Source organism: Ictidomys tridecemlineatus, chromosome 6 (genome assembly GCF_052094955.1).
Source record: "Ictidomys tridecemlineatus isolate mIctTri1 chromosome 6, mIctTri1.hap1, whole genome shotgun sequence".
NCBI lineage: Eukaryota > Metazoa > Chordata > Mammalia > Rodentia > Sciuridae > Ictidomys > Ictidomys tridecemlineatus.
The window spans coordinates 83,423,962-83,445,890 of NC_135482.1; the positions used below are offsets into that span (position 1 = coordinate 83,423,962).

The window sequence follows — 21,929 nt, forward strand, 5'->3', positions numbered from 1 at the left end:
TCTTTGATATAAGAAATATTTACTGTTTGTATTAGGGCACATTTGCAGGGAAATGTTTTATTAAAAGAGAGCCAGTCTGGGTACAGTGGCATATGCCTGTAATCCCACTGGCTTGGGAGGCTGAGGCAGGAGGATCACAAGTACAAAGCCAGTCTCAGCAGAAGTGAGGTGGTAAGCAACTCAGTGAGACCTTGTTTCTAAATAAAATACAAAATAGGGCTGATAATGTGATTCAGTGGTCAAGTACCCCTGAGTTCAATCCCCAGTAACCCCCCCCCCAAAAAAAAATAGAGCGATTCAGTCATCATGGACTGAAACTTAAAAAATCATGAGCCCAAAATAAGTCTTTTCTCTCTACATTGTTCTTGTTATGTGTTTTGGTCACAGCAGTGAAAAGCTGACCAACACAAATTTGTTCCACTGTTCTTTGGTGAGTTGACTTCAGAGATTAATTTGGGGAGGATAGGAGATAAATTAGAAAGTGGAGAAATTCCTGATGTTTAGGAATTATGTGGGAGTTGAATGGGTCATCCCTCAGGTATTCACTCAGACAAACCAGAATATGTTGCCAAATGTTGGAATGTGGAAAATCAAGTAGCCCCTGAAGATTTGTGTTGTCCTGTTTCTGTGATTCTTATATTAACTCTCTTACTTTTTAAAACATCTTTTCTAAAGGAGACTCCCAGACAGATTAGGATAGCACTAATTTTCCTGAATTCTGTCCCATGCAAAATAAGTTCTTGAAGATTCTAGTTATAGCAGAATTAAAAGAGGGCCATGACAAAACAGGTTTGGAAAATGCTAGAGATTAAACCCCAGAATCCTCCATTGGGGATTTGTCATGCATATTACCAGTGCATTTTGACAGTTGATATTAAAGAAATTTGCTTGAAGTATTTTTTGACCATTTCACAAACACATTTATTCCAAATGTGGTATCTCTAAGTATTCCATAAAACTGGTGTTTCAAAGTCTGTAGCTTAAAAAAATGTTCTATGATGAAAAGAAGATGAGTTCTGGACCGATTTGGGTGGCAAGTCTGGCAAAGCCACAGATAATTTGCTTGGGCTTGAACAAGTTCCTCAGTGTTTAAAGTTTCAATGCTCTCATCTGAAAAAGGGGAACTACTTGCTCATGCAGGCTCTGGCAAGGATTAAAACAATTCTTGTAAGTTGCCTAACATAATGGCTGGCCAGCTGCAATTGTTCAGCAAATGGTGACTATTTCTACTAGTTACCAGTATCAGGATTTCTTTTAACCTGGGCACCTAATCCTTCGTCTTGCCATTTAAGTCCGCTTCCACATGCCTGCCTTTGACAGAAGCAGGAAATGATTCCATTAATCAGGAAAATGACTTAACTCTGATTTTGTGATTTGGTGAAACAGCTCAGGCTTTGTCTCCCTGTCTTTGCTCCTGGGACACAAGGCCTCAGCTGCTGTGATCCCCAACCACTAATTTCAGGAAGAAACCAGTCTTTAATTCTTTCTTCCTAGATAGGCCAGAGCTGAGGGCATAGTATTATGAAGAAAGGTGCTAAGCAGGGTGATGAAGTTGAAGGACACCCACTCAAACAGCATTTCCCTTCCTTTTTGGAGTGTCCAGAGCATTTTGTTAGAAACACAATTAATAGGATTAAAATGATATGATTGTAGGCAAGGTAATGCCTCTTCTCTCTACATCCCTGGAACTTATTGTCCATAGTTAGCCTTTTAAATATTTGCTGTCTGAATGTAAACTTGGTCCCTCTGGCCAATCCATAATCTGAGTCTCTGAATTTCAGCCTCAGAATTTTGGCTGACATCTCTAGTCCTTATAACAGCAGAATTCTAACTGAGAACACCTAGTTCAGTACGTTTTTTCAACAATGGTTTTCTTTACAGAATATGACTTCTTCCTGAAATGATGACAGAATTAAAAGGAAAAAAAAATGCATTACCATGGTAATGTGATCAAGAGAATGATGCAAGTGGATGTCTGATTTACTGAGGGACTTTCTGTGGTCAGTAGTTGATGTGCCAATTGAAAAATGGCTCTTGTTGATGACCAGTCTGCTCTTGTGATAGATAACACTCTTCCCTTTTCCTGCCAAGGGCATGTTCTTTTGGGAAAGCATGGTGATTAAGGGCACAGACAAAGCTGAGTTCATGTGGCCTTGGGCAAATTGCCTTATTTGATCCTTAGATCCCTATCTGTAATAGGGGATAAGAACCCTAGGGGCATCATTAAAAGTAAATGTGAAAATAAAATTGCATAGACAGTGCTTGGTACATTGAAAGTGCCCAACAGAAGTCAGCTGTCATCCGTATCTTTTTAAAAGTTTATTTCTTAATGAATAATCAGATGATTATCATTGTTGTATCTGTGTGATTTTATTGGATATTGTGAAATGGTTAACACAAAGAAGGTTCTTCATTTCTACTAGGAGTTTCCAGTCTGCTCTAAATGTAATGTAGGCATGAGTCACTTCTTGTAAACACAGGGAAGAGAATGATTCTCTTAATGGGCTCACTGAATCTTCACACTACCAAGACATTCAAATCATTTATCTCACAACTTTTCCATCAGATAGACATGTAGTCTATAATTAGACATGTGCAGGAAGGGCTATTTTATAAACTTCATGTAAATTTTATACTAGGAGCTTAAATATTTTATTCATGAGGTTAGATTAGAGATGGTAAAATATTGTTATCCTCAGACTCTTTCTGGAGGTTTTTCTAGATAGGAATTGTTTTAGTCAGCCTTCTGGCTGCTGTGACTAAAGGACCCAACCAGCATAACTGTAGAGGAGGAAAAGTTTAAAAGTTTACAGTCATTTTTTTCAGAGGTCTTAGTCCAGAGAAGCTTGGCTCCATTCCTCACAGCTCAAGGAGAGGCTAAACATCATGGCAGGGGAGTGTGGCAGAGGGAAGCAGCTCACATCATCAGGAAGCAGACACAGACTCCACTCACTAGACACAAATATATTACCCAAAGCTGTGCCCAAGTTCCCACCTCCTCCAGCCACACCCTACAACTCCAATTACCACTCAGTGAATCCCTATCAGGATGAGTTCACCAATTGGGTTAAGACTCTTAACAAGCCAATCATTTCTCCTCTGAACCTTCTTACGTTGTTGTCTCACATGTGAACTTTAGGGGGAAACTTCACATTTAAACCATAAAATGTATAAACAAATATTTTTTGAATGAAAGGATTTATGACCAAATGAAGTTTGTCATAGATCCTTTCATTGTCATAAGTTTGATTTCTAGGTGGCAAAATACAAGGGCACATCTTTACATTGTTTTTTGGAAGAAAAGTTTAGTAGCAATAGCTTGGAAAGGGAAAGGTTGATGTGGTAACAATTCAAATATAAAATGGTAAGGGATCAGCTGACAGTGAGGAAAGGAGAAAATTGGGAATGCCGATTAGTTAGAAAGGCTCTACGAGAGTGAGTTTTCTACTATCAGAGGGTTTTCACAGCTCTAGACTTTTCACTGTGCTTGAGGAAGAAATGTTTGTTGTATCTACTACGGCTGATCATTATTTCTAAATTTAAAAATCAAAGATAAATGATCCATAATTGTTGTGATTTTTCTGTAAATCAACATATAACTTGAGCTGTGAAAGCACTTTGGTTTTATTGATTTCCCTTGTAATTACATTGTTGGTCCTCAGTTGGGGAAGTAGAAAAGAATTGTGGCATTTGGTTTCATAGGCAATCAACGTTGATTGTGGGCAATATCAGCTCATTAGGCTGATATTGCCCACTTATTTTCACAATATAAACTAAAGGGAAATCATAATTTAACCATTTCAGAAATGAATTGTTCCTAGTTTTCCTGTACCCACTGGAGGTAAATTATTTTAATCCCCAAGACCTTCAAAATATCCAAACTTTCCTTAAGTTAATGAATGCATGGATCTTCAAACCGGTATCAGAATCCTTCAGCTAAAACTCCTGAGTAATTTTGACTCACACATTAGAACAATCATGCCAGCTCAAGTGTTTTCTCATACAAGTGACACACTTTCAGTGAATCTATGTGCTTTGTAGCTTTCTCAAAAATTCCTTAAGTCAAGACAGATTTAGCATATCTGGCTTTCCTGTGAAGATTAGATTATTTATTTTTGTTATATAAAGTCCCCTCACTTCAAAATCACTTGCTTTTTAAATTATATACAATAAAAATGAAAATAATGTCATGTAGTAATAATACCAGCTGCTGATGAGGCTATGCACAACTGGAACACTCATACAATGCTGGTGGGAATGCACATTGGTACAGTCATTTCAGAAAACTGGCTTTCATTATCTGCTAAACATGTGTAAACATTATCTGCTAAACAAGCTGTAAACATGTGTTATCAATGTCACAGCAAGAAAAAATGTGTGTGTATACATATGTATTTATAACTAAATAACACACATACATCTGTGTATATATACATATATATGTTATTTAGTAAAAAAACACATGCATAAGAATATTCATGAGAGCATTATTTATAATAGCCAGAATTTAGAAAACATAGTTGTGGAATATATTATGACTATTGATTGCTGTGTTTGAGGACAGGTATATGCTGGTCATATCATTCGACATTAGAATGGGTAATATATTGAATGGATAGATTATGTTGAACAATTTTATAACTGACTACTGTGCATCAATGAGACTACACAAACTGTTATATAACAATATAGGTGAAGCTCAGAAACAGAATAATAATCAAGACAAGGACTTATGGTAAGATTCTTAATAAAAATTCAAAAATAGATCAAATGAACCCAGGAGAGAGTTTTTGATGCTAATAACTAGAAGAAGGGACAGAAGGGAGTTTGGGATGTTGGAGATGCACTTTGCTTTGGGTGCTGGGTGCATGAGCATTTATTTGGTGGAAACTCATCCAGCTGTGCACCTGTGATTTGTGAACTTCTCTGTATGTATGTTATATGTCAATAAAAAGCTTAAGAAGTGCTCTAGTGTCAGAGATAAGATATTGAACAGATGGCATCCAAATAATGCTTTCTAAATTTATATGCAAATTGGTCATAACATTTTCCAGAAAAAATCTTAATTGATTCAGTATATTTATGACTTAAGTTTTATGAACTTTTTTTTTCTTACCTGGGAAAAATCCTGGACATTTTGAAGGCATATTTGCCTTGATGTACCATGAATTATTCTCTTCTCTGCATGTGTCTAAGATATAGATCCTGAGGTCAAGGGACATTGATTTTAAAACTTGTTTGCCAGCAATGCTGAAAGGTCATGAATAGTGGGTACTTTTTTTGTTTGTTTGTCATAGCAGAAGTGGCAAATAATAAAGATAACTTACAAATATGGCATTTTAGACATCTATAAGTAGGAGAATCCATTGTAATGATAATGGGGCTTCTTTGAATTAGTCTTGTCTCTAGACTAGGTATGCTTAGATTATTGACAAATACTTATACACCTACTTCCTTAAATACAAAGAATATATTATATGCTACATTAAACAATACAAATATGCCTTCTAGACCAGCATACACCTGTTCTTAAACACAGCAATCAATAGTCATAATACATTCCACAAGGCACTTGTTTTATCATCTTTAGTTCATGAGACTATCAGTTGTAAAATGGATGATGTTTTCAAGATGGCAGTGGGATAGACTGTGGGTCTTCTGTGACTCAGTACTTGGATTCTCTTCTTACCTAGGGAATTTTTTTAAAGAGGTCTCTTTAAATAATGCAAAATTTCCTCAACTTGATTAATATTTGATAGCTTTCCATGAATCCATTCTTTTCTCCTACGATATATTAAAGTTGGCTAGGCAGGACAAAGCTCCCACAAAAAAATTCTTGAAGAAAATTTCAATGCACTGAAGAAAGATACATAATAGAAAATGCCATTTCAGTGTCCTACAATATATATATATATATATATATATATATATATATATATATATATATATATATCAGAACTATATTATTAATAACAATAGCACCATATTAAAAATGTGCATGGTATCTATTTTCTAAGCCACTTTTACAAACACAATATCACTTGATAGTCCTGGGAAACTGTGAATAAGAAACCAAGAAATCTGCCTGAAATCACAGAGTAAGAGCCTGTACTATCTCAAGCCCATTGCTCATTGTTCTTTCTGCCATTTCTGAGCTTTCAAGTCATTTCATTATCATAAAATCATGCTTTTCTATAATTAAATGAGATGATGTATAGAAAAACTATGCTGTAAAGTTAGTGCAATACAGGTGTTTGATGTGATATGTTTCATTACTTGAAATTATTTTTCAGTAAAATCTATAACTCATTAATATAAATTTTGTGTGTATGATTAATAAAAAACAGTGACAAGTGGAATTTCCTTACAACAAAAGGGTTAACTATAGCATGAATCTCAAGATAGTATTTGCTAATCACATGTATGTGGAGAAGGTGTGCAAACATTTAAAAAAATCATATAAAGAAGGAAAGAGATTCTTATTAAGGACATATCATTTACCCTTCATCACTCTAAATTTTCTCATATATAAAATGAAGATTTGTAAGATTGACATCTAACTTTGTACATCAACATTCTCTATTTCACAGAATGTTATTTTACAAAAATCTCAGCACAGTATGAAGGAGAGAGCACTGCATTCCAATAGAGAAGTTCCTTGAGCATAAGACATGGTTTTGACACTGGATAGAAAGGCTATAAAGGAATTTAGATTGGTAGGAATACCATAGATAAAATAGACCTACTCCCAACCCGCTATTTTGCAAGTGAAGATGCAAAGACTGATAAATATGAGGCATCACACCTGCTTATAAAGAGCCTGTTTGTAGTGGATCCAGGACCAGTATCCATTATTATAGTATTTTACCTAAACAGAACAATTTTTTTTAGTTCCTTAACTTGGAAAAAAATAGAAGTCAAGTGAATTTCAAAGCATTAAAACTGACATCTAGCTTTATTTTAAAAAATTACTCATTTTATTTATTGTTCATTTTGATCTGACCAGAAACATTTGATATATAGTCATCTAGGTTTTTTTGGTTCTTTTTCTGTTCTCTGGTGAAGCATAGCCTTTTTTTTGTATTATAATTTGAATACTATACAGTCACACAATCATACACACAAAACATACACACATATATGTTTGAGAAGCCACTCATTTCATTCCTTATAGTTGCCATTTTCCATCATTTTGAACAATGATCCATTCTAGTACTGAAGCTCAGTGCAGAATTGAGGAACAGAGGACAAAGAGAAAATATACATGTTCTGTTATAGATCTCAAAAGTCTTATTTATATAAGCTTCATTTTTCTCAGAAATTGAAAAGCAAGTCCTAATCTATTTCATTGCTGGAGTTGGTCAATTCTTTTACTACCTTGAAGTTGCAAGAAGTTTGATTGTGAACCAAACTGAGAAAAGAAAAGCATAACTTTTCTTTTTATCAAAGGAGATAAAATAATATGAAAATGGTTCAAACTTAGCATTCTTTTCTAGGCCTTTGATGTATAGTTCTTATTTTACAAGATGCATGATTTTTATGATAATGAAATGACTTGAAAGCTCAGAAATGGCAGAAAGAACAATGAGCAATGGGCTTGAGATAGTACAGGCACTTACTCTGTGATTTCAGGCAGATTTCTTGGTTTCTTCTTCACAGTTTCTCAGGACTATCAAGTGATATTATGTCTGTGAAAGTGGCTTAGAAAATAGATACCATGCACATTTTTAAGATGGTGTTATTGTTATTAACAATATAGTTCTGTTAAAAGGTTGGTAACTTTTTTGAACACTGAAATGGCCTTTTCTATTGTGTACCTTTCTCCAGTGCATTGAAATTTTCTTCAAGAATTTTTTTTTTGTGGGAGCTTTGGCCTGCCTAGCCAACTTTAATATATAGTAGGAGAAAAGAATGGATTCATGGAAAGCTATCAAATATTAATCAAGTTGAGGAAATTTTGCATTATTTAAAGAGAATTCTTAAAAAAAAAATTCCCTGGGTGAGAAGAAAATCCAATGTATGATACCTGTGGGTCTTCTGTGACTCAGAAGACCCACAGGTATCATATTGCAGTGCCATCTTGAAAATATCATCCATTTTGTAACTGGTGGTCTCATGAACTACAGATGATAAGATAAATGCCTTGTGAAATGTATTATGACTATTGATTGCTGTGTTTAAGGACAGGTGTATGCTGATCTAGAAGGAATATTTGTATTGTTTAATGTTAGAGTTGGTAAACAAGTTTGGATGGGGCCTGGTAAAATGCCAGAGGGAGTGGTTTGAGAAGTAACAAAAGTGAGCTATTAAGTGTGGAGATTCCTTATTGGTTGACTGCTGTATCTAGTTTATGCTAATTAAGATAAGCTGTGCAAAATGTATAAATACCTCTGTTGTCCTACAATAAACGGCTCCTACTCCTGTTGTATCAACGTACACAAGTTATTCGTCACCCCCTGGTTATTTTGCCCAGCCAGCCGGGCTGCGGCAGTTTAATGGAACAAATAATGTATACTTTGTATTTAAGGAACTAGGTGTATAAGTATTTGTCAATAATCTAAGCATACCTAGTCTAGAGATAAGGCTAATTCAAGGAAGCCCCATTATCATTACAATGAATTCTCCTACTTATAGATGTCTAAAATGCCATATTTGTAAATCATTCGTTCATTTATTCAAGTGAGATTGACTAAGTGACTTGGCAAGGTATTGGTGCCAGATCCCTGGATGATTTATCTAGTTTGGGTTATGAGCTTTGGGCAGAAATCATGTTTTAAAGTGCAAAAAGGCAAACGACAAGAGAAAAGTACAATATTTTGGACAGGTCCTGAAGGGAAGGAATAAAATCAGGATAAACTTACAAGAATAAAGCTATGGTACACTTGCCTTTATTAATTTATCAAAAAATTCTAAAATTAAAACTCAATTCTGTCAAGATGTCAGTTCTTTCTGACTTAATTTTTAGTTTTAGTGTAATTCAAGTCAAAATCCCAAAGTTTATTTTGTGGATATCAACATACTTTTTCTAATGTATATATGGAAACACAAAAGACCCAGGATAGCTAATGGAATATTGAAGAATCAAATCAAAGTTTTGACTCTACTTACTTTAAGACTTAATTTAAAACTACAATAGTTAAGATGGGTCGTTCTGGTGAATAAATAGATAAAGATGTCAGTGGGATAGAAAGAAAAAAAAAAAGAGAGAGTCCAGAAATCAACCCACACAATTATAGTCCACTGATCTTTGAGAAAGGAATTAAGTCAATTCAATGGAAAAGGCATACTCTTCAACATGTATTGTTGGAATCATTGAATCTACATGGAAAAAAGAAGGTGAATCTAGATACAGATACCACATCCATCCTTCACAAACTTTAAATGGATCACTAGACCTCAATTTCAAATGCAAAACTATAAAACTCCTTAAAGATGAACACAGAAGGAAATCTAGGTGATCTGGTGATGTGACTTTTTAGATACCACACAAAAAACAAAATCCATGAGAGAAAAATTGATAAGTTGGAATTCATTCAAACTAAAAATTCTGTAAAAGACACTGTTGAAAGAATGAAAGACAAACCAAGATTGGGAGAAAATATTTCCACAATCCCTATCTGATAAAGGACTAGTATCCCAAATACACAAAGAATTCTACCCATTTTTAAACAGTTCAAAGATTAAACTTGCATATGAAAAGAAGATACATAGATGACAATAAAGCCAGTGACAATAAAGCTAATGAAAAGATGCTCAACATTATGTCATCAAGGAGTTGCAAAATAAAGAAAAAAATGAGCAATACCGTATATACCCATTAAAATGACTAAAGTCCAGAACATATCATGCCAAGTGCTAGCATGGATGCAGAGCAATAGGGATTCCCATTCATTGCTGGTGGAAATGAAAGAAATGGTACCCCACTTTGAAAGACAGTTCAGCAGTTTCTTAAAATACTAAAGATACAATTGGATCTTGTACTCTTTGGTATTTACCAAATAAGTTGAAAATTTAATTCCATGCAAAAACCTGTACATAAATATTTATAGAAACTTATATTTGCCAAAACTTGGTAGTCATCGAGATGTCTCTCAATAGATGAATGGATAAACAAACTCTGGTACATTAATACAATGTAATATTATTCAGCAACCAAAGCAAGCTAACAGGCCACAAAAAGATGTGGAGGAACATTAAATGCATTTTTCTAAGTGAAAGAGGCGAATCTGAAAAGGTTGCATACTGAGTGATTTCAATGATACAAATTCTGTAAGAGGCAAAATTGCGGAGACAGTGAAAAAGATCCATGATTGGCAGGGGTTGGGAGAGGCAGGGAGAGGTTAAAAAGGTGGAGCACATGGGACTTTTAGAGCAGTGAAGCTATATTTCTGAATGATTTTGTTGTGGATTCCTGCCACTATACAATTGTCAAAATCTATAGGCTGGACAACACACAGAGCTAACCCTAATGTAAACTGTGAGCTTAAGATAGTAATAATGTTATTTGTATGGGCTCATAAATTATGACAACTATACCACATTAATGCAAACTGTTAGTAGAAGAATTGGAGAAGGGGTGTCAGGGATATAAGAAGTCTGTACTTTCTACTCCGTTTTTCTGTAAACCTTAAACTGCTCCACAAAGTCTCTTATTTTTTAAAAATCCCATTCATAACATTCATTGGCAAGCAATCAGATATTAGTTTGACAAATAAAACTTTTTGTGTTTCTAAAATCTGCTTACATGCTTAAATTTAGATGGAGATCATATTGTCAGATTGTAATTTTGTGTATGTGTTGGTGGTGATGAGAGTCAAACACAAAGCTTCACACATGCTAGACAAGCACTCTATCCCTGAGTTATACCCCTGTCCCTAATCAGAGATTTAAATATTCATGCACAAAAGATTCAAAATTCTTACTATAGCAACTGTATTTACTGTAAAATCATCACAGTGTCTTCATGCCAGCATATTCCAAATTAAAAGTCCAAGGAATGTTACTCCTACAGAAGTGACTTTTAGCTAGGAAAATACTGAATAATAATCCCTACCCAAAATCACAAATTAAAAATTCTCAGAAGTCTTGCCCAAAAGAAATTGATTAACCGTGTTTGTCCTAAACTTATTTCAATTATAAAACTATAGAATCCCCTTTTTGAGTAAAACCTATTAAAATCCATAGAATGTTAGTTCTGAGGTACATACTAGAGAAATGTTTTTTAAAGCAATTGTGAAGTGCTGTAATTCAAATGGGTGGGACTTAACTATTTTTATAATTTTAATGAATCAAATTTAGTACACATACACAAAAAAACATGCCTTTAGAATGCACAACTTAATAAGACTTGATGCTTGTACATCTGTGAAGCCATCATCCCAGACAAGATAAAAACACCTGCAGCAACCCATCCCGCAAGTTTCTTTACATCCCTTTTTAATTGCTCTTTTTTATTCTGTCCAATATCATTCCCAAGCAACTCCTGGTTAGTTCTCTGTCATTATATATTTGTTTATATTTTCTAGATTCTTAGTTAAATGAAATTTTATAATATTTTATGGGGCTGGATATTTGTGTCCTTCTGAAATTTAAATGTTGAAACCCTAAACCGCAAAGTGATTATTAGGAGGAGTGGTATGCATTAGGAGGAATGGTACTTTTGAGAGTAACCAGGTAATTAGAATGCAGTTAATTCCCTAATAAGAGACAGAAGCATTGCTGTCTTTGCTCTGTTCTCTGCCACTCTAAGATACAACATGGAAACAGCCATCTGCAAACGGATCCACTGGCATCTTGATGTAGGACTTCATAGTCTACAGAATAGTAAGAAATAAATCTTTACCTGGCCTATAATAATTTGTAGCTAGTAGCCCCAACTAAACACAGTATGTACTCTCCTTTCTGGCTTCTCTCACCCAGCATAATAATTTTTAGATACATCCATGTCATTGTATGTTTACTTCATTCTTTTTCATCTCTTAGTATATTGCATTTTATGGATATATTGCTTTGTTTGCCCATAAGCATGTTAATGGTATTTGGATTATCTCTAGTGTTTGGCTGTTCCAGTAAAGCTAAAAAAAAAAAAAAAAAAAAAAAAACCAAACACATGCTTATGCAAGCCTTTGTATACACATATGCTTTCCTTTCTCTTTGTTAAAGACAATCAGAATAACTGAATTATACAGCAGGTGTGTGTTTAACATTGGCAGAAACTGCAGACTGTTTTCCAAAGTCATTGAACCATGCTGTAGTCATACAAGCAGGTAGAGAAGTTCCAGTTCTTCCACATTTTCGTCAGTACTTGTTATGCTCAGGCTTATTACGTTTAACCATTTTACTAGTTGTGTACTGGTATCCCCTAGTTTTTGAAATGTGGATTCTTTAATGGCTAATGATACTGCAGGTCTTTTCATTTGCTAAGTTGCCTCTTGTGTTTCTTCTCTTAGTGAAAGTCTGCTCAAATCTTTCATCTATTTATAAAACTTTGGGTTGTTTGTATTGTTATTGAGATTAGAGGTCACCTTATATATTTAGGGTACAAGTTCTTTATCAGTTATGGGATCTGAAGATATTGTCACCCAGTTAGGGATTTATCTTGTCATTCTCTTGACAGTGTCTTTTTAAGAGCAAGGGCTCTTAAGTTTGAAGAAATCCAGAGATCAATTTTTTTTTTCTTTTATGGGTTGTGCTTTTGGTTTTGTGTACATCATGTGAGGAATGGATTCAAATTTCTGTTTAGTTGTGTTTGGGATGTGATTGTTTTGGCATGGGTGTTGAAAGGCTCTCCTTTCTCCACTGGATTACCTTCACTTATCTGTCCACACAAAGACCTATGGGAGTTAAAACAACAGCTGACTGCAATTGTGAATTTATCTATTTCTCCTTGAAGTTCTGTTTTTGCTCCACATATCTTGAAAGGCTGGTCTTAATTGTCCTGAGGGTTAGGATTATTATATCATCTCAATGAATTGATGTCCTTTATCATTGTGCAATGCCTCTTTTTATCTTTGGTAGTATCCTTTATTCTGATATGAATGTAGCTACTTCCACTTTCTTTTTACTTACATTTTTGTATTCTTTACTTTGAACACATTTGTAGCTTTCTAATAAATCCTAAAGTTGGGTCTGGTTCATCTAATCTATAAAATCTGTCTTCAATTGTTGTGTTCTGACCCTTCATATTCAATGTGGTTATTTTAATTTATCATTTTACTATTTAATCTTCTATTTGTCACAGGTGTCTTTATTTCATTTTTCTCTCTTTTGCCTAATATTAATCAACTGAGTATTCATATGATTCCATTTCATCTCCTTTGTTAATGTACTAGCTATAACATTTTGTGTTACTTTTCTTATCATTTTAGGGATTATAGTATACATCTCTAATTTATTCCAGTTTAACAAGAGCTATTGTTTTTTCAAACCTGCTTATAAGATCCCTATAAAATATATTCCCATTTCCCCTCTCCCAGTCGTTGTGCTATTATCATCATATATTTTACTTCCATGTGGATTATAAACTTCACAGTGAGTTTTTTTTTTAAATGTTTTTCATCTGTCTGTTAATTTTTTGTTGTTGTTGTTATGGGGATTGAACCAAGGGGTGTTTAATCACTGGACCCCATCCTCAGCCCTTTTTATTTTTTATTGTGACACAGGATTCTCACTAAGTTGCTTAGGGCCTTTCTAAGTTGCTGAGGCTGGCCTTGAACTTGCAATTCTCCTACTTCAGTCTCCTATGTCATTGGGATTATAGGCATGAGCCACTACTCTCAGCAGTCTGTTAACTTTTAAAAAGGTTTAAATAGTAATAAAAGCATTCTTTATATTTACCAAACATTTCTGGTGTTCTTGATTCTTTTGTGTAGTTCCAAATTTTTATCAGATATCATTTCATTTGGCTTGAAGGATTTCCTTTAACATATTTGATAGTTATGTTGTCTGTTTATTAATTCTTTCTCTCTTTGTGTGTCTAAAGAAGGTTTATCTGAATTTTGTCTCAAAAAGATACTTGCACTGCGTAACAACTTGTAGGTTGGTGGGGTTTTCCTTCAGTATTTTCAAGATGTTGCTTCATTACCTTCTAGCTTGCATCATTTCACTGAGAAATCTGCTGTTATTTTTGTCTTTATTCATCTGTATATAACATCTCCATCCCAAAATGGCATGTAAGAAGTTTCTTTTCATTTTTGGCTTTAACATATATCATACTTAAGTATATATCATAATTTACTGCTATAGTATTTTTCATTGGTTATATTAGAAGTTTGTTGTGTTTAAATCTATGTGTTGACATTTTTTAAAAATCAAAATTAGAAACCTTTTGGCCATTATTAGTTCAAACATTTTTTTCTAATTCCACTGGGGACTCCGGTTACACATTATTTGTTTGCTTGAAATTGTCCCATAGTTCACTGATAGTTTCCTCTCTATCTCTTTTTGATATATATAGCTGTTTTCAAGCTCACTAATATTTTCTTCTAAAATGTCTAAACTGTTAATTTCTATACGTACATTCTTATCTCAATATTATAGGTGTCAACAGTCATTAATATGGTATTATGTAAAAATGTGGATGTGTAACCGATGTGATTCTGCAACTTGTATTTGGGGTAAAAAATGGGAGTTCATAACCCACTTGAATCAAATGTATGGAAGATGATATGTCATGAGCTTTGTAATGTTTTGAACAACCAATAAAAAAATATTATAGGTGTCGTCTCTATAAATTCAGTTTTTGATTTTTTTATATCTTCCATATTTCTTTTTAGTATGTTCAGTCTTTTTGCTAGCTTTTGGGGATATAATTGTAATAACTGATTCACTGCCCTTATCTATTATTTCAATCATCTGTGTCATTTCTGGGTCAGTCTTGATTCATTTTTATTCTCATTACGCATTTTATTCTCCTCCTGCATTGTGTGTCTTGTGATTTTTTAAAATTTTAATCCTAGATATTCTGCAGTTTGTCTTGTTGGCTGCTGGCTATTTTGTATTCATAGAATTATTTTTGAGCTTTGTTCTGGAACAATTATTTGACAACAGTTGAATCTTTTGGATCATACCTTCAAACTTTTAAAATCAGGACCAGAGCAAATTTAATGCAGGGTTAATGATTTTCCCTACGGTTGAGGCAAAACTCTTCTTAGTATTCTAACGGATGCCCCATGTATTATAAAGTTTTCCATCTTGGGTGTTGTGATTAAGCATTGCATTTGTCCCTTTGTGAACTTTGGACACTATTTCCCCAATAATTTCTACTGGATCTTTCCCTAGTCTTGAATAATTCCCTCACATATATGAGGAAACAACACTCAGCTGAAGACTGGAGAGGGGCCTTCTTTGGTTTTGCAGAGTCCCATCTCTATTACTCTCTCTTCTCTGCTATCCTCCTGAAACCACAGCCACTTTGACTGCTCCTCTCCCAGCTCAGTCTCCTTCCTCAGGGTGGACCTGGACCCTGCCTGGTTCCCCTTCTTTTTTCTGGTCAGGAAATGTCCTCTACGCTGGAGGCTGTGGAGAGCAAGGGCTTACCTTAGTGGTTTCCTTCTATTGAGGGTCATTGTCCTTTGTTTCCTGAAGTTGTTTTGTATATTTTTGTCAATTTAAAAAAAATTTTTTTAGGAAGGAAGATAAATCCATATCTTTTTTCTCCATCTTGGCTGGCTGTGGAAGTCAAGTTTAAGTCTATTTTGAAATGTTTTAACAAGTAGACTTCAAATAAGAGTGGGAACTCCTATTGAGGATTTGTATATTTGGGGTACTATGTTTAGTTATGATTAGTTCACCTACCATGTGAGACTAATAGCATGGAATGAATTTGTAGTTAAAATAGAACTTGGGACAGTTTACACAAAGTCATGCAGCTAATGAATGCTAGGGCTGAAATTTAAATCTCTATCTATTGGCAAAGTCTGATCTTTTCTTTTTAAAAATATCCTCCTACTAGACATTCAGTACAGATTTATGCTAATGAATTTGCCTCATTAAAAGTACATTTAATAGCCTACCACTAAACAGTGTTCTGTTGGAATCTGTGAGAGGAGCTTGGCTCATGGAACCTGGTATTCTATATGATTTTCCTAATTAAGCCCAATATCTCACATTGATCCTACAAAAAGAATCAGAAAGACACCATAGTGCATCTCAACCTGAGCAAGTAAAAGTAGTTCAAAACCCACTTCCTACTGATGGTGGTTTACTAGCATCATCTATATATTTAAAAATTTGTATATATTGTTTCTATGGGGAACTTGCCGCTAAGACTCTCATATTGGTAAATTTGAGAATTTTTACTCCATAGCCAAAGTGCATACTTTTTGTTAGAATTCAAAAAGTGGCATGATAAATGCTGTAGGTACAATTTAAGGGAAGAGGATATCAAAATTATGACTCTTCTAAAATATTTTCAGGATCCAGCATTTCTGGATTTATAATTCCTTGAGAAGATATTTTATAAATGAATGTTCCCTTTCATGGTAGCATTGTGCTCTCACTGGGCAAATAGGGTTTGGCCTTCAGGAACAATCTATGCTGAGTCACTGAGTAGCCACAGAATATCAGAGTTCTCTCTGCTTCCTCGTAGCCTTTTTTTGTAACATCTTTTCCTCAGTAGAAAATGATTGTAGTACAATTATGATTGCATGAGAGTGTGACCCTACTTCATGTACAACCAGAGAAGTGAAAAATTGTGTCCCATTGTGTACAATGAATTGAAAAACATTCAATTAGAACAAATAAATAAAAAAAGAAAAGAGAAGGATTGTATTCTTTTACCATACTGTGAAACACTACCTGTGTCCCTTTGTCCTCTCATACAGCCTTTCAGGACAAGGCAAAGTCTAGAAATCATTTCCTCTCACTACCTATTGGAATGGGAGATTCATTTCCTTTAAATATTGTTCTTATCTGTTTATTATCTGAAAGTGAGAAACATGGAGATGAGTTGTTGACAACTCATGTACTTGTCAAATAAGTTCTAGTAACTTCTTCCAAGATGAAAAAGTCTGTCTTGATTATTTAAATAAATGAACAAAGATATTGTCTGTTACTTAATCATGCACTGCCTCGTACACTTTGTCTTATACCTGAATGCCTCTACATCTGGCACTTGAAAATATGCCATTTGGGGAGGAAAGCTGTTTAATATAAATTTAGGTCAGGTACAGTGTGGAAATGTTCATCATTAAAGAAGAGAATTGTGAATTATTCTGGCAAGGGCCAATTGTCTCTCAACAACATTCCAGATTTATAAATGCAGTTGTTTCCATAGTTCAAACACGACTTATGCATTACATTTTTACTCTAAAATTCATGGTATGAATGAGCTCTGAAGGGATAGTAGTAAGATCCAGAGGTGCACTGAGAGCAAAAGTTTCATTCATTAAAATTATAAATCTGTCAGACATCTATGAGTAGATCCAAAGGGAATGTTTCTGCTTCTTCAGACCAGAGATCTTTAATTGGATCTGTTTTCAAGTTTAAGTGTTTAACAGGGTTATATCTTACTTAAGAGGATAAAAATCTAAACTCAGCCAGCGAAGCAATAATTAACTATAATCAAAATTGCCCTGGAGAAGTTCCTTGAATCATCCACAAAGTACCATATAAAAGGTCTTGTCAATACAACCTTCTATTGTAATTCTTTAGAGAAATAATTATGAGAATCACTGAGGGAGAAACAAGTTCGAATTATTTCAACACGGTGGCTTTAAAGAAAAGTATGGAATGGAATGGAGAATGGGTAAAAAGAAATCGTAAAATTGCTTTTCTGTTAAAAATTGTCTCTGTGTCTATAAGACATTTAAGAAAATTTTCAAGTTCCTGTGAAGGATAAATGGGAAAATTTATATGAAATCACCTAGCATAGGGCCTTGCATAAAAACATACTATATTAGTTTCACACCACCATAACAAATTACCTGAGACAGGGAGATACTTTTAAATTAAGTGAAGTTTATTTTGGACATGTTTTTGCAGTTAAAATCCAGAATTGGACAACCCCATTGATTTAGGTCTCTGGGAAGAGTGGGACATAATGATGGGAATGCATATTGGAGTGAGTGCTCATATCCTGAGCCAGAAAACTCAGAGAAAGACTGAGGTCTCACAATGACTTTAATGGCATGACCTCAATGTCCTAAGGACGTCCCACTAGCCATACCTCTTGAAGGTCCACAGTACCACCGAAGAGCTCCACCCTGAGAACCAAGCCTTTACATATAGAACTTTACTGTATACTACTCAATTCAATCCATAGCAAGTACTAAATTAACATTTACTAGATTTGAATTAGGTAAAACTTGATCATACCCATTGTGTTTGGAAAAGTTATATAGAACTTGACCACTTGCCTACTGACTGTCCAGGTTGGTTGCTTTTGTGAGAGTCCCACTGAAAAACTGTTGCTCTCGTTTATTAGGGCTGTGTACTTCTGACCCTTAGAACAAAACTGCATGAAAAATCAGCAAAAAATTAAATGCATGGCCAGTGGCAGACAGTAAATGCTGTCTAATATTTGGATTATCCATGTGATTAAGTATATGATTTTAAAGTTCTCTAGCATCTAGCTCATCAGGACAGCTTGGAACAGTTCATCAAGTTGTAGTAGAAATTTCAAACTTATTTTCTATTATATATAATAGTATAGAAGTCCCTTAAATGTAAGAAGTGGGAAACTCTCCCATTCACCTTTTGGGAAGATGACCAACAAGCAGAGAAGAAGATGTATTCACATGCATGTAGCAAGCTGTTAATCCAGTGACCACATTTAATTCACAAATGACCACATACTGGGTGATTCCTGGATATTCATGGAAGAGAATCCTGGGACTTTTGCATTTCAGTGAGTGAGGTTGGAGCCATTGGGATGAGGAAATTGAAATTATTGATTGATCATGTTAGGTTGCTATGCTATAACTACACGGTCACTTCTCCAATTTCTTCTGGTCTCTCTGCTTTGTGTCTCTTTAGTATAGAGGTCTTTCTTGATCACATTATCTCTTTCACTATCTATCTTTGTAAATTTCCTGATTCTTTGTTATTCTTTATCCTCTTTCTCCTTACTCTGTTCTATTTTTTTATGAGCATATATGTCACCTAACATAATATGTATTTACATTGATTTGTTTTTTTCCCCATGTGTTAGCCAGCCTTCTGTTGCTGTGACAAATACCCAAGATAGACCATCTTTAAAAAAAATAAATAGTTTATTTTGGCTTATGGTTTCCGAAGTTTGTCTATGGTCAGAGCACATGGTAGGGGACCCTGTTCACCTCGTGGCAGCTGGAAGCAAAGAGAGAGAGGAAGGAGCCGGGGTCTCAATATCTTCTTCAAGAGCTCACCCCAATGACGTTTTTTTCCTTCCACTAGGCCCCACCTCCTAAGGCCTGCATTGCACCACAGGCTGGGGACGAGGCCTGTAGCTTATGGGCCTTGTAGAGTCATTCAAGATCCAAACTATTGCATTCCATGAGAATAAAAACTTTGGTTCTTCCAATTCCATTCTTTCAGCAGTTAGAACAAAAACATATAGTAGGTGCTCTATCATAATCAGCCAATATTAACAAATATAGTTAGAAAAATGAAATTATTATACATAATATGAATTATAAAATATAAATTATTATTTATATACTACTTGTTATGAAGTAGGCACTAAATAGTTAATCAAAAATGGAAAAAAAAAAGACCCTCAGAAGTTCTGGATGCTAGCTGTCTTCCTTGTAAAGATCATAAAGTGTGTGAGCATCAGACAAGGAGGCCTACGATGCTCAGTTTTCTCAATAACCTATTTATTCTTTCCTTCCAAAAGCTAGCACTGCCAAGAAAACAGTGCCCTTTAGAGGTTCACAGAGGTTCACAGACCCTCAAATGTCTTTATGACTTCTTTTGATCTCAAAAGTGGTCTTTGATGTTCATTTGGTGTCTGAAGAAAGCTAGCACATGGTGAAATTTGTCCCCACATTTGTTTGGTTGACCTTATCGTCCAGGGCTCTCTCAAGCTGGAGAACACATAAAGGAGAATGAGCGTAACTAGGGTGTGGAACATTTGCCTGACTCTCTTCTCTCTCAGAACCCTCCATCCTGGTTTGCTTAAGAGACATAGATCTGGAGCTAATCAGTCTCCATGATGTGGTTTGGAAAATTCCTAAGCTGTTTCTCAGAGGCAGAGTTGCTTATTTTCCCAACAATGCTGTTACTTCCATAGCAAATACTAAAAGTGCAAGTTATTTCACTTGGAAATAGGAAAAACCTTAGCTAACCAGAATAGAATCGTAATGTTGGGCGTTAAATGAGCACATCTGTGCTGTGTGGGTCAGGGTGGCACAGTGGGGAAGAGCATAAACAGAGAATCCAGAAGGGCAGGCATTTCACAATGGTCCCACCACTCCTCAGCTCTGTGACCTTGGGAATAGAACTGCAAGCTTCAGATTCTTCTGCTGAGTAAATGATGAAAATAATAGCAATACTTATTTTCTGTGAAAGTTTTTGTAAGAAATTGAATAAGAGAATGCTAGCTAGCATTCTCTTTATATAACATTGCTATTTAACATTAGATAAGGGCTCAGACATTTAAAGAAAAAGCATAATGTGGGAACTAGATTCCAGACTAACTCAAGCAGCAATTTTATTTAGATTTAGATTGCTGTTTTTAACATGAAATATTTGTGTGGTATGTTCCACTATTAAGTCAGTGTATCTGTTACTACTTTTCATTTGTAAAAATCTGCGTGTTTGTATATCTGCACATATGTCAATGATCAGATGACTGAAAGAGGTTTATATTCTTTCACCAACTGAAAAATTCCCACGAACTTTCTGTCTCTCCCATCTCATATGTATCCACAACTCTGATCCCACAAGATATTGTTCCTGTCTCCTAATGCTGTGAAGACAGGGGCATTGTATTCTTCCACATTTATATAAGTCAGAAGAGAACCTCTGATTCAAACCTCCTATATTTTCAGTGACCAGGGTTACTATATTTAACCTATAAAATATGGGTTACCTCCTATATTTTAAGTGATTTGAAGTGGCCAGGGTTACTTTCTCATCACTTACTGAGTTGAAGCAATGTCCTAGAGGAAAGGTAATATAAATTCTATGGCTAGAATTTTTAGTTTTAGGGTAGAGTTCATTTATTTATTTTTTTACATGAATTATTTTGTGTTAAAAATAAATCATGAAAAATAAGCATGACAGTAGTCACAACCTTTGTAACATCTCACTGTTTAAGTGGAACCGAAATAGCATTCCAGGGAGAGAGCAAAAAAGAATGCATTTTATATCCTTGACCCTCCGGTCATCAGAGACCAACAGCATCTTAGGTTGACAGAACAAAGTATTGGAAACCACATGGAATAAAGTAAATAAGCTAAAGGTTGAGGTGGACTTGAAGAAATAATTAGGGATTTTCCTTCCTTGCCAAGCAAAGTCAATTTAGATGATGAGGACAGAGACCAGGGTGTCAGAAGGAACAAATCTGTGGCAAGGTCTCTCATCGTCTTGAGCAATTCATTTAACCTTGCTGCCTGAGCTTCCCATTTCAAGAAATGGGGTATGTGGGTTGGAAATGGGAAAGCTAAGAAAAGAGCATATATGAAGCTATCAGAATATAAGATAATTTTTGATAAATGTCACTTTGGTTATATTATAGGAAAGGGAACCAAAAAGATAAGATTCTAATCAGATCACTGGTGGTTTTAGTATATATTGGAAGTTAATTTAAATCTTCAATGCTCCTCCCCTATGCCCCCCAGTTATTCTAAGATGTATCAATGGGAAGATAATGTTCTTGATTGATCATTCACTGAATTTAGGAATCCAACGTTTTTAAAACCTTTTATATGAATGGATTTTTACTGTGTGAATATATTTCTCTAACATTTTTGGATCCAACATTATGACATTGATCTGTGTTTTTT

General features: G+C 34.8%; 1 protein-coding gene across 12 annotated transcripts in view; it reads left to right on the plus strand.

The window, feature by feature from the left end:
* Lmntd1 (lamin tail domain containing 1) overlaps window positions 1-21,929 on the plus strand; it is a 395,781-nt gene that overhangs the window by 179,057 nt on the left and 194,795 nt on the right. The gene's annotated exons all lie outside the window — the stretch shown is intronic.